Here is a 14,560-nt window from a genome sequence, read left to right on the forward strand (position 1 = left end):
GAGAAAACTGGGAAGCAGTCTGGCAGAAATTAGGTTTAGAGCAACACCTTACACCATATTCCACAACACATTCTAAATGAATATGTGACCTTAACAATTATATTTGTCATTTCTTACAGTACAGCACTATTCTGCTACATAAAGATCATGCCAGAAGCAGATCATATTCCATTCACAGCTATAGGTAGGAAATGTATTATTCTTAACCTACCAAAGGATAGAAAGATATATAGAAAATAAAATAGATAAATTTGGTTATGAGAAACGGAAAAGCTTCTGCACAAACAAAATTAAGGATAAGAAGGATATCCCTACCTAGGATAAGAAGGGAAATGGTTTGATGGAAAAAACCAAACAAACCTTTGTATCAAATTTCTCTGATGAGAGTTTAGTATTCAAGATATATAAACTTTATCTTTCTCCTTCTTTCTATATTCCCCCTTTCTCCTCCCCAATATATAGATATACATGTGTATGTATATCACATATGAATATATAAACATTAATATAGAGTGTTTATTGAAAAGGGGAATCATATGGTCAGAACAGTGCTTGCATAACACTAGGCTTTTGCCTAAGTACCCAGGTTTTTCAGGAGCTGTGGCATTTGCCTGAAGTTCTAGTCCTTTTACCTTGAGGTGAGCTCCCCTTCCTTCTCCTTCTTCCTTTTCCTCCTCCCTCTCCACCTGTCCTCCTCCTCCTCCCACCCCCACTATGTGCATCCCATTCCAGTTTTTCAAAGTTCCCTCTTGCATGGAACTGTAACCTGACTGTACAACTTCTACCCATTTTTCTTATTCTGCCCACGGGAGCTCAGTCAAAGTCCTATATGCCTTCTCTGTGACTGCCAGCATGATCCCCCAACTCTTCTCTAGGCTCCACAACACTAATCCCTTCGGCCATTCCTTGTACAGCCCAGTCTCCAGTTCCCTTCCCATACTGGTCACCTTCCTCTGGGAACCCTGTGGTTGGAGAGCAGAGCCATGAGCTCCAAAACCTCCATGGGAGGACGGGCCCAGGACAGGCAGCTCCCCCTTCCCCACCAGCTGGTCTGCTTTGGGATGCTTTCAGACCTCTTCATCATGCCTCCAGGGGAGTCATTCGCCCCCTTCAACTTCCTTGTGTGTTTTGTCTTCACCCATTAGATTGTAAGGTTCTTGAGGGTGGGCTAAGCAATGTTTATTGATTGCCTTGCCAATGACCTTTCTAATATGTGTTTCCCCAAATCAGATAAAATGTTCCAGGTGTGAGCTGAGCAGACCGGGAGCAGGGGGGGGAGGGGGTCACCACCCATGGTCTCCAGAAAGGTCAAGACCACTTGAGCTATGAGGGTTACTAGGAGACCTGCTCAATTCCCTGTTTTTCCCACCCTCGAAGCTTCCCTACTTGTGCTGATTTCTTGAATCCTAATGTAGGACTTTATATTTCTTTCTTTTAAATTGAATCTCCTTTGCTTTTCTTTGCCTTCACAGTGCTGACCACCTTCCCTGGCAGAGGGTGAGTTCATAATAAATGCTTGTTGATTGATTAATTGTTCATTTCCTTCTAGGCCACTGAGGCCTTTCACATACTGACTGTCATCCAGCAGTCCCCTCAGCTTTATGGCACCTGCAAATCAGAAAAGTGAGCCAACTCCAAAGGAAGCCCATTTAATCCAGGGATTGGATGAACAGCCCAGATCCCAGAGGGGGATTCAATAGAGCTGACACTGAGCCAGGAATGGCTCTCTGTGTCCAGTCATTCAGCCCAGTTCCCAGTCCACCCAAGCGTGCCTACACCTCACCCCTATGGCCCCAACTCAATCCCAAGGACACCATGAGGGACTTTGTCAAGGTTCTGCAAACATCTGGATAAATGGTTATTCCTGATAATGACAGCTAGTGTTTATACAGTACTTCAGGGCATGCAAAGCTCTTGGCATGGAGTGTCCAGTGTGAGCCTAGAAACAGCCCTGGGAGGGAGGTGCTAGTGTTACCCCCACTGTACTAAGGGGCAAATGGAGACAGGTTCTATGACTTGCCCAGGGTCACACAACTAGTAAGCATGTGAGGTAGGATTTGGACCCAGGTCCCAAGCTCTACTCACTGTTCAGTCTGGCTCCTGGTGTGACCACGATGAAGCCAAGCTGACCCTTGCTGATGCCTGCTTCCTTTCTCTGTGTTCATGGACCATCCCTTTAGCCCTGAGGTTGGCAAAGAGGTCCCTGTGCATGCAGCCACACCAGGCTCTTGAGGCAGCCCTCCCTCCCCTCCCCTTTTCTTCCTCATGGCAATGGTTTGTTTGGGTCTGCAGAATTTCATTCTTGAGGGCTTCCTAACTCTTCTGGACTGACTTCCCCTGCAGAATTTTAGATTGTTAGAACCGAGAACCAAGAGCAAGGACTCCTCTCAGATGTGAATACAGAACAGCTCACAGGGAAATCCAGAATTGTAGCCACAGTCCAGAACACAGAACAGGGGTCAGAGGGCCTGGATTCAAGGCCCAGCCCTGCTGCCCCAAAAGGGAAACTTTGGGTGAATCACTGGATACTCATTTTTCCTCATTTCTAAAATGTTCTGGGATAACAGGACATCACCTGCTGGCTTCAGCAGGCCTGCTGTGGCTTATGGGATTACACAGGGGCTCAGGAGGCTAGCTGGCACAGGGGCTAGAAGCCTGCACTCATCATCACCAAGAGGACACCAGTTTGGATCTTGCATATAGTCTTACTCTCCATGTGATCCTGGGCAGACCACTTACTAGTTCTCAGCCTCTATTTGCTCATCTGCCAAATGGGATAATAATAGCACCTACCTCCCAGAGTCTTGGTGAGGATCAAGTGAGCTAATGTAGTGAAAGCACTTTGCAAACCTTAAGGTACCTCACAACTCTTTGTTCTTATTATACAAAAATGCAATAGAGGGAGAAGATGTGATTTTAAATGACTGACTAGGACAGCATCCTGAGTCTCAGCCAAAGACCCTTCATCAGTCTGCTGAAGCACAAATAAAATCTCCAGAAGAATTTTTTTAAAATTCTGAGCTCAGCTCATCCCTTTGAACAGCTGAGCTTGAGAAGTTACTATTCTCCCTTCCTTCTTGCTCCTCCTTCCTTTCTCTTCTTCTTCCTTCTGTTTTTCCTTCTCTTGCTCTACTTCCTCTGCTTGGTAAACATGGACTGCCCTTCTCCTCCCCACCCCACCCCACCCTCAGCCTCCCACTGTCATCCTGTGCTTTCTCTCACCCACAGAGGTGAATGTTTGCCTTATTAATATGATCAATTGTGGAAATGGTTTTCCATTTGTATTTTCTAGAGATGTATTCATTCCTGTTCTCAGTGTGAGTAGTGGGGAATAAATAGTTACCTGCTTTCAGAAATAATGCTCCTACCTTTTAGCCTCAACAGGCTTTGGAAGAAGCCAGAAGACGTTGTTGACGTACAAGGGCTGACTATAAAGCCATGAGATTGCTTTTTAAACAATATGCCACAACTGCTCTAGCCAAATGAGGGCTGTTGTTCAAAAGAACCAGAGAAAACCAGCCTTTGGACTTGAAAGCTGCATCTTGTATTTTACCCCAAACCAGTATTCTCCAGCCTGATTATCTACCATGACTCAGCTGTAGATGAGTCTTAGTTTTTTAAACTGAATGTAAGTGGATGTTTCTAAAAAGCAAAGACATGTTCCAAGCAAGATGCTTTACTACTAGCAAGATTTGGTGAGAGGCAGTGGTTGTGCAGTGGAGAGAGAGAGCCAGCTTAAGAGTCAGGAAGACACCTTACTTCTGGCATAGTGGCTGTGTGTCCCTGGACAAGTCCCTTAACCTCTCTGTGCTCCAGGGGCCTCTCTAGGCCTCTAAGTGGAAGAGAAAAGGCTGATCTATATCAGTAGATCACCTTCCTTACACAAGGGGGAAAGGAAACAAGCATAGCCAGGCATCGCACTTAGCATTCAACCAAAAAGGAAAGTGATTTAAAAGAATATGCCATAAAGTTCGAAGGGAATTTCAAAAGAGGTATTTGTTCTAAATGTGAGAAATCACAATTGCTCCATCTATGGAATGAATACATAACTTCTTAAGGTTGAGAGGGGTAGGAAATAATAATGAAGCAGATGAATTCTGGTATACTAGTTAAAAATTTCCTCTCTTAGATTGGTAAATCTGAAAGGAACTTCCAGGATGATCTAATGTATGACATTCTCACTTTATACACTCAAAAACCGAGGCTCAGGGAAGGTGGGAGTGGGAAGAGATCCGTCTAGTGACACAGCTAGCAAGTAGTAGACTTGGGACTTGAACTTGGGTCTGTGTACTCCAAGTCCATTGTTCTTTCCACTACTCCATATGATTTTCTCCTTTTACTTTATCATCATATTGTATGGCAACAATCCTTTATCAAGGTCCTACTGCATTCCAGATACTTTGCCAAGTGCTGGGGAAATAAACAGTCCAATAATGAAAGATAATCTCTGCCCTTAATGGAGGAATTCAACACACCAAAAGGACCTGGAAATGTTGGGGCAGGGGAAAAGTAAGGTACCCATGTGGGGACTTGGTTTTGAAGTCTAAAAAGTCAGGAGCAGAGTTGGGGAGAAGGCAGCTGAGGGGATGTTGGGGGGGTGTTGAGCGGTGAAAGTTGACTGACTGAAGGCCTAGAAAGAACTCACCAAAAGGCGGCCAGCCTGACAGAGGGATATTCCAGGGTGAGAAAGCCATGAGAGTAGATGGATGTTCCAAAGAGGGAAAGCTCCAGGTGCTTAGTTCCCAGATGAGATAGCAGCTAAGGCATGCTTTTGAAGTCCAGAAAGTCAGAAGAAGAGTTGGGAGGGTAAAGAAGCATGGTCAGCCTGACCCTCCCACAAGGCTGCAGAAGGAATTCACCAATGGGGGGTGCCCGCCTGATGGAGGGATATTTCAGGGTGAGAAGGCCCTAGATATTTGGTTGTTTGAGAACAAGGATGCCCCACGGGCTGAGTGAATGTCCAGGATAAGGCTGCAGCTAAGGTATGATTTGAAAGTCCTCGAGGTCAAGTACAGAACCAGGATGGAATTCTACACGGGTAGAGTTTGTCATAATAGTGGGATGCAATCTATCTTCCTGTATTTCTCTGTTCTTTTAATCCTGACTAGTAAAACAATATGAGTGATACCTCTTTGGGCCTTGAAGAAATAATTGGGTAATAATTTATAACTTTCTTCTTTATATATATTATCACCCAATTTGCAAATGACACAGAACTGGGAGGGGTAGAAAGGAATTGCTGATAAAATGGATGAATCAGGATCCAAACAGATCTGTGGACTTGAACAGTGAAAAGAATCCAATGAGGATTTAATGAAAATTAATTGCCAAGTTAGCACTTAAGATAAAACAAAACCAAGTGGAGAAATATATGTGGTGGGAAGACAGGCTAGAATCAAGTTATGTGAAAAATACAGGCTGCATTGACTGCGGGCTTTGTATGACTCAACAATGTGATGTACCTGCCTGAAAGCTCCTGCACATTTCTACTATGCAAATGGAAATATAATGTCTGAAATAAGAGAAAGGTCCCACTGGATTATTTACTTCCTGAACCACACCTGGAAGCCTATATCTCATTTTAGATACCATATTTTCTTTTCTTTTGTTTAAAAAAACAATTTTTAAAGATAATTCTGGATTTGACAAACATCAAACAGTATGATTATTTCCATTTGCAAAGTAGAATAGGAAGAGATGATTATACTTGAAACCATGGGTCTCAAATTACATAGAACTGGCTTTTCCTTTTAAGCATATAATAAATTCAGCATGTAACTTTCTTCTTTATTATTATTGTTTATTTTGTTATCACCATGTGCACAGCAGCACGTAAGAGAGGATTCAAAATATACTGCAATAAATTTCCATTTCAAGAAAGTCTATATAATAAATACGACACATTATGTTCAGAGCCGTTCGTCTTTTCTTGTAAGTTTTCTTTTGTTCTCTGCTGTTGTCTTTCTCCCCCTGCCTCCCCCCTTCCCCCAAAAGGCTACAATTAAGTGCAGATATACATACATATACACACAGACATATATACAGACATATACTTAGATATCTATGATCATACATATAGACATAAACATTCATATGTATCCATGTAAGGTGGATAATATCTTCCTTCATAAGTCCAAGTTTTTCCGCATTTTATTAAGTCCACCAACTCATCATTTTCTATACCACAGCAGTATTCCAATATTATAGTTATTTTAAAAAAGCTAAAATAATATTGATTAATATGGCTGAAATTAGTGTAGTTTCCCTATTTTTCTCTTTTGATTAAATCCATTGAGCTTTAACTTTGTCTGAGATCATGATTACTACTCCTGCTTTTCTTCCCTAATAAATTCTACTCCTGATCTTTATTTTATGTTTATGTGTCTCTTATTTCCTATCCCTCCTGACTCCTCTACTTTACTTCTACCTGCTACCTTGCCCTCCTATTCCTTAACCTACCCACCCCTCCAAGAATCCCTCCCTTATCAACTGTCCTTCCACCCTATCCCTTTGCCCTCTTATTTCTTTCTGAATATAGAAGATTTTTATACCCATATATGTGTGTGTGTGTGTGTATGTGTGTGTGTATTTCCTCTTTAACCCATTCCCAATGAGAGTAAGGTTTCAACACTATCTGCCCTCCCCACTTCTTCTGTACCAGTTTTTCCTTTTTTGTCTCATTTGTACGAGCTAATTTCTCCTTCTCTCTCCCTACACAGGTTTTTTAGAATCACCCCATCATACTCAACCCAGCCCAACCTTTTCTTTCAAACTACCCAAATAAAAAGTGCTAATCATAACAGAACTGATATTTTCATATATAAGAAGTAAATGATTTGACCTTATTGAGTCCTGTATATGTTCCTAATACTTACTTTATATTTCTCCTCAATGCTATATGTCAAATTTTTCCTTAAGTTCTGCTGTTTTTGTCATACATAACTGAAAGTCTTTCAGTTCATTAAATGTCCATTTTCTTTTTCATTCAGGATTATACTTAACTTTGCTGGATAAGGTACCCTTGGTCATGACCCTAGCTCTTTTGCTCTTCTAAATACAGTGTTCTAAAACCTACAGTCCTTCAACATACTAGCTGCTAGGTCTTATGTAATCCTTGTTGTAGCTCCATGATATTTACATTTTTTTAATTTTTGCTTCCAATATTTTCTCCATAACATGGGAACTTTCAAACTTGGCTATGATATTCCTGCAAGTTTTCCTCCTGAGATCTCTTTCAGGTGGTGACTGGTGAACTTTTTTCTTCTATAGGGCCATTTTCCTTGACAATTTCTTGTAATATTATATCAAGATTCTTCTTATATTATTTCTCCTCGTTCCATTCTCCAGATCAGCTGTTTTTCTGATGAGATGTTTCATATTCTCTTCTATTTTTTCATTCTTTTGATTTTGTTTTATGATTTATTGGTGTCTTAGAATGTCATTAGCTTCCCTTTGCCCAATTCTAGTTTTCAAGGAATTATTTTCTTCCTTAAGTTTTTGATTCTTTATTTCAACTTGGTTGACTTCCTTTTCATAATTTTCCTGATTTTCTTGGATTGCTCTTTGTTCCCCTAATTTTTTCCTTTATCTCTCTTATTTGATTTTTAAAGTCCTTTTTAAGTTCTTTCTAAGAAATCTTTTTGTGCTTGGGACCATTTAATGTTTCTTATTGAAAAGGGAGTTGCTTTTTTAGTTTCATTATGTTCCTCTGTACGTGAACTCAGATCTTCTCTATCCCCATAGTAGCTATCTATGTTGGGTTCTTTCTCCTTTGTTTGCTCTTTTTTATTATATTTCTGTTTTGTTTTATTTTTTTTGCAGCTATTAGTGTGATCAAGTTCTAGTCTCAAGGTATGGGGGAGTAATGCCCCAAGCCTCAGGTCCTTCTTACTAGTATTTTCTGAGGTCTGTCCCGGGCTCAACCTTGGGCTCTCCTCTCCACTCCTAAGCCATGGCTACAGTTCCAGGTCACAATGTCCCATAAATGATCTTACTCCCTGTGGCCCCTCTGGTGACTGCAAACTACAGCTGTCCTCTCTGCCCTGGAACTGAAAGCAGGGACTCTTCTGTCCTGCAAGTGCCCACGGCCTTCTGCTACTGCACTCACCAGGTGTGTGCTAGCCTCTACTCCTCACAACCACAACTCAGGATACATCTGATCAGCACAGCTGTGCTTGGCATCCCTTGACAGTGGAAGGTCCTTCAATTTTCTCCTTCTCAGACATCAGACCCACACACTGTGGGTGAGATGAAAGTTTCTAAGGCTGAGGCTGCCTCCCAACCCAGCTACCCTCAAGACCTGCTATTTGTTGATTCCAAAGAGTTAACCTGGAGGTGTTTGCCCTTCACTCAGGCCATACCTCTGCCCCTGGAGGTCGGGTCTTTCCTGGGGTCTTCTCATGTTGTCTTAGGAGGACAACTGCTTTACCCTGACTTTAGTTTATTTCTCTGCTCCATGTTCCCTCTAAGGGATGTTGTGTCTTTTTTTGTGGAGGAAATTTGGAGAGCAGAACATTTTCTAACCTACTCCGCCATCTTTCCAGAATCCTCTCAATATGTAACTTTCAAAACTGTTATACTTGTCTATGTTTTCTTCTAGATGCCCCTTTCGAAGAAGCACTGATAAGTTGGAGCATATATAAAGAGGAGGGTGTTGAGGATGGCACTAGGATTCAAAGCCATGTTATATGAGGACTTGTCAAAAGAATGATGATCGATGATGGTGATAATGGCAGATATGTATTTTGCACTTTAAGGGTTGCAGATGTTCAGGCTAGAGAAAAGAAGACTTTGTGGGGAAGAGGGGAGAGAGTGAATGATAATGCTTTTCCTGCAAGCTATCATTCTATTTCTCTCCTCCCTTTCACAGTCAAAAACTGTCTACTCTCATTGCTGTCCCTTCTCTTATTTCTCAATTGTTTTTAATCTGCCTTAAGACCTCACTCTTCAAGTGAAACTTTTCCTTTTTAGTCTCTTGCTGGTTCATCACTCACATCACACATTTCTGGGTGTTCCTCAAAGCTTTGTCTCAGCTCTTCTTCTATTTTCTTTCCACATTCTCTTTTCATAACAGCATCATGTCCCACAGGCTTAGATGTCATCTTTATAAAGATATCATCCATATCTATAAATCCAGGCCTAGTTCCTCTTCTGATTTCCATCTGACATCACTAACTGTCTATTTAACATTTCAATCTGAATGTTTCATAGGTATCTTAAGTTCAAAATGTCTAGAACAGAATTCCTTATCTTCCCAACCTTAGAATCATCCTGTGATCCTCATTCTCCCTGACCATACATCTAAGCAGTTACCTCATCTTTTATATCTCTATAGTATCTCTTACATTTGTTCTTCTCTAGTTCAAGCCCTCATCACCTTTCACCCGGACTTCTCAGTTATCTTGTGTAGTATGGGTGGTATCCTAACACCCCGCCACCCCGCCATTTCCGTGTAAATAAAGCTAGTTTTTCCTTAAAAAGTAGAAACTGTTCTTGAATCTGAATGATTCAGGGGCCTAGAGGCTTCAGTTTTGGGAGCCCCTCTCTGAGGTGTGGCTAGAAGACCACAATGGGCAAGTCAGAGGCAGGTGAGTAGAGTCCTCAATGCAAATTCTTGTTGAATATCCTTCCCTTGTAGTAAATCTCACTTTGTAAATGTTAGATAACCAACTGGCATATCATTTTCTTCCATTATTAAACTGAAACTACCAGGCCTGAGTCAAGCCTAGCTCAGAACATCCTGTCTCAAGTCTCTCTCCTCTCTTGAATGCAGGCCTGTACAACATATGACTGGCTCCCCAAAGCAGCCCGTGGGCATTATGTTGTGCAAACTTGTTTTACATCCTCTACATTTTGCATCCTTTAGCAGGTTGCAAGTGGTCTGTGGGCTATATGTTGTGTAGGCTTGCTCTAATCGATCCTCTACAAAGGGGCCAAGATGATTTTTTTTTCTAAAGTGAAGCAAGTTCTGCCCATGTAACTCTTCTACTCAATGAACTTCAGTGGCCCCTTATTGACTCTAGGAAGAGCCAATTTTTGGTATTTAAAATATTACACAATTAAGGCTCTGTCTTTCCAACTTTATTATATATTACTTCCCCTTAACCTCTCTACAACCTAGCCATTTGGTCTTTCATGTTATTCCTTTCCCATAATACTATCTCCCATCTCTATGCATTTGTATATGCTGGGTACCACATCTGCAATGGTCTTCCTCCTCACCTCTGTCTCACTCTCTGTCTTATTTCCTTCAAAGCTAAGCTGAAATGCCCATCTCTACATGAAGCCTTTCATTATCCCCCAGTTACCTAATACTATTCCTCCAAAATTTTCTTTTATTTAGATATTTATTTTGGCATATATTTTGTAAGCGCTTATATATGTAAGCACTTATATATTGTCTCACTTAATAGAATATAAGTTCCTTAATGGCAGAGTCTGTTTCATTTCTTTCTTTTGTATTCCTAGTTCCCAGCAGAATATGTGGCTTATAGTAGATGTCTAATAAATACTTGATTGATTCAAGTATTTGAATGGCTGTTGTATGGAGCAGGAATTAGATCAGTTGGGTTTGGCCTCAGCAGGCAGAATTAGGAACAATTGGAGGGCAGATTTTATCTCATTATAAGGAATAAATTTCTAATTCTTAGAATAATCTAAAAATGGAATGCATTGAATGCTTGTGAGGTAGTGAGTTCTCCATCATTATTGGTGTTCACATGGATACTGGATGACCAATTGTTTGGCATATTATAGAGAGGACAGGTATATTAGAAGGGGAATCAAACTATGAGTTTTCTTCTAGTATGATTCTTTGACTAGAAGTATAACTCCCAGAAAGGCAAGCACTGTAAGGGAATGGGGAAGAAAATAAGCATTTACTAACTACCTACTATGTGCCAGGCTCTGTACTAAATGCTATATAGATATTATCAGTTGTTCCTCGCAATAACCATGGGAGGAAGGTGCTATTATGATCATTTTCTAGTTGAGGAAAATGAGGCAGGCAGAGGTTAAGTGACCTATCCAGGGACACACATCTCATGTTGTGTGAACTCATGTTCAATCTGAGGCTGAATTTGAACTCAGTTTTTCCTGACTCCAGGACCTGTGCTCTAACTACTGTGCCAGCTAATGGCCTATAGCAGAAACACTGTTTCATTGGAACCAGTGGACCTGGCTTTAAATCTCAGCTCTGCCTCTTATTGCCTCTGTGACCTTAGGCATGTTACTTAATCTCTCTTTGAGACTCAGTTTACTTATCTATAAAATGAATACAGTCAGCATTATCCCTTAGACCCAAAGGGTCTACTGGCCAATGAACAGCCACGGAATATGAAAAGACCTGGAACAAGGTCTCTAGTCTATTGGGAGTTTGTAGGAAGGCATACACAAGAACCACAGAGAATGGGAAAGTGGGGATGGGCTATGATCTATGCCAGTTAAATGTATCCCGTATCCATGATTTCCTGGAATAATCAGCCTGAACTGGTAACAAAATCCATAGGTTTTCTTAAAATTAGGAGTTATAATCTGTCTGTCTGTGTTCATCCTTTGTTTTTAAAGAAGATCATGACATCAGAGAAATGATGACATGATTTGCACTTGACTTTGTTTTGAGTGAAGGAGGACTGTGCAAGGTCACCAACCTCACTTTCTCCTCCTGAGTCATCTCATGTTTCTGAATCTACTATTCAAGATCCTAAACAATTTGGAAACATCCTACCTGAAGGTCTTGTCCAACTCTAGATCTACCTCTTGACATGACTTTATATTTACTTCTCTGTGTCCTGGAAGCATGGCCCCATGGGAATAACCCTGGTTCTGGAGTCAGAAGAGCTTTCCTGGGTGTTAGGGGGTTTTTTTTGTTTTTGCTGGACCTGTGATTTCACTGGCATAGAGCCCTGCACCATTATGATTAAGGCAGTTTGGTGATCCAGTGGATGAAGGACTAGGTCTAGATTCAGGAAGACCTGAGTTCAAATCCAGCCTCAGATACTTACTAGTTGCATGACTCTTGGCAAGTCATTTCATCTCCATCCAACTCAGTTTCCTCATCTGTAAAATGGGGATCATAATACCACTTAACCTCCCAGGGTTGTTGTGAGGATCAAATGAGATATTTGTAAAAGCACTTAGCATGGTGTCTGGAACATAGTAGGTGCATACTAAATACTTGTTCTTTTCCCTTTTGCATCCTAGGCCCTACAACTGTTATAGAGAGTAGAAAGCACTGTGGAAAGGGAGCCTACTATTATCACCGTCATTACTAACTGCTGACCAATTGCCCCCAGCGAACATGTAAGCCCAAGAGCCCTGGGAGTGGCAGCACCCTCCTGACGATGGGCCCTTCTTCTAGCCCAACCCTGACTGTATCATTTTAGAAAACGAGGCTTATGGAGATGCAATCTGGCCACTGCTTCTGTGGGTGCTGAAGCCCATCACTACTGAAGACTTTGTGAAAGTGTTTAACATCAGTTAGAGGTATGATTTCATCAGTGGAAATGACATTAAAGATGATGCATCATCATGAACTCTGCTTTTGGACATGAAATCCTAAATCTAGAGCTGGAAAAGTGTTCAGAGGCCAACTAGTCCAACCTCCTCATTTTCCAGATGAGGAAACTGAAGCCCAGGGAGGAGAAAGGACTTGCTCACTTTTTTCTGCAGTTCAACTTTTTATTCTAATAAAATCAGAACATATACAGCACATGCCGTGCTAGTACTAAGCTAATACTATAAACAATCACTAAACTTACAGTGATGTGAAGTTCAGTCTTTACATTCAGCAGATTTAAATCCATTCTTGTATATGATTTTTGAATCTTTATTTATGAACTGAAAACATTGCTGGCTTATAAACCCTGTTAAAATGTTATTGCTGAATGTGCAAGTCAATGATTATGCCAGTACAATGTCTGAGGATTGTAATGTGCCAGACATTCACAGAAAACAAAACAAAACAAAAATCTCCACATAACTAAACAAAAGTCATGCAACAAACATCTGAAAATCTGGACACTTCACATTCGTGAAGTGGGACCTTTCCTTCCAACTGGCAGCTGAACCCTTATCTATGTATCCTCTAATAGAGCTTTGCATATAGTAATATTGAATAAGCACTTTTTCATTCATTGATTCACTGATAAATAGCGATTCTGTTAAATGCCAGTGGTTTGACGAACATCTGTTTAAGTGGTAATACTATTTACATGAATGGCACTTAGCATTACTCAATTTCCCCAAGTAAGGGAGATGATAATGCTGATGTACTCTGTCTTCTGCCCTGATCAGACATCATTTCAAATCTTGTGTTCAGCACTCATGAGCTGAAGAGCACGCAGAAGGCAACCAGGATGGGGAAGGAGCTTGAGTTCATATCTTAGGACTTCATGGAGGAGCTAGGAGTGTTTAAGCTGGAGAAAAGAAGACTCAGGGGGAGAAGGCCATCTTCTAATACTAAAAGGATTGTCAGAAAGAAAGATTAGGCTTGGACCCAGAGAGCAAAACATACACAGTGGATGGAAGATACTGATGGAAGAGGCAGATTCTGGCTCAATGGATAGTATGGAAGGAAAGCAAGCTATATACAGGTGTAGAGGGAATTCAGATTTTTATAATAATCAATATGATGTGTAATGAATATACTAATAGATTAGATTTTGCAGAATTGCCTTTTCCAACTTGTGAGGTAGACTCACAATGCAGTTTGAATTCATCAATCAAGCCTTAACAAGGCTCACAATCACTGGCATCCTTCTGCCTATGTACCTGAAGTGAAGCGAATCAAAGACTGTAGAACCTGTTCTCATCACAGAACTCTGGTCCTGTGATCACTAAGTAATGACCCCCAAGGGCTGGAGCAGTATTGTTCCCACAGGACTCCAGAATTGTTGTATTGTCTTCCACTTGTGGGTTTGTCATGGGAAACCACCCTGGTCCTGGGAAGGACTGCTTGTAATCCACCTTCCCCCCTCCCTTTCCACTTGTGATTTATGTATATAATCTTTATCTTCACTTCAGCAACATGGAACTCTGATCAGGAGAATTCTCGATTTGCAAATCTGTTCCTCATAATGAAACTAATTAATTAAATGGCTACCTGATTACTGGCATTTTATCTCTGGCCTGCTGTTTCATCATTCTCAGGTTAGACACTGGCTCAGTAAAATCCTGCTAATAATAGAATAACTTTCTTATAATTGGACTGGTCTCAAAGTGGAATGGGTGACTTTGGGAGGTAGTGAGCTTCTTGTTACTGGTGATCTGCAAGCTGAACCTGATTGACTTCTTCTTAAGAGTGTGGTATAGGACTTTCTCATTTAGGTATGGGCTAGACTAAGTGCTGATGCTGAATCACATAGAATCATTATATTTAGAACTGGGTAGATTCAATCGCAAACTGCTAATGTTGCAGATGAGGAAACTGAGATCCAGAGACATGAATAACAAATTAACACAGGTAGCAAATAATTGAGTTGGAATTGGAAAGCAAATCCTCTAAGCCAGAGAACTCTCTTTCCATAATTAACAGCTTAGATCAATAGGGAAGTTCACAGTT

At 41.0% G+C, this 14,560-nt stretch overlaps 1 long non-coding RNA gene across 1 annotated transcript; it reads left to right on the forward strand.

The window, feature by feature from the left end:
* The first annotated feature begins 1,459 nt into the window (after nt 1-1,459).
* LOC140516075 (uncharacterized) lies at nt 1,460-14,119 on the forward strand. The gene is made up of 2 exons (XR_011971280.1): nt 1,460-1,497; nt 12,202-14,119. It is a non-coding gene; the product is annotated as an uncharacterized lncRNA (long non-coding RNA).
* The last annotated feature ends 441 nt before the right edge of the window (nt 14,120-14,560 follow it).

The sequence above is a fragment of the Notamacropus eugenii genome, chromosome X, assembly GCF_028372415.1.
Source record: "Notamacropus eugenii isolate mMacEug1 chromosome X, mMacEug1.pri_v2, whole genome shotgun sequence".
In the NCBI taxonomy this organism is placed as follows: domain Eukaryota; kingdom Metazoa; phylum Chordata; class Mammalia; order Diprotodontia; family Macropodidae; genus Notamacropus; species Notamacropus eugenii.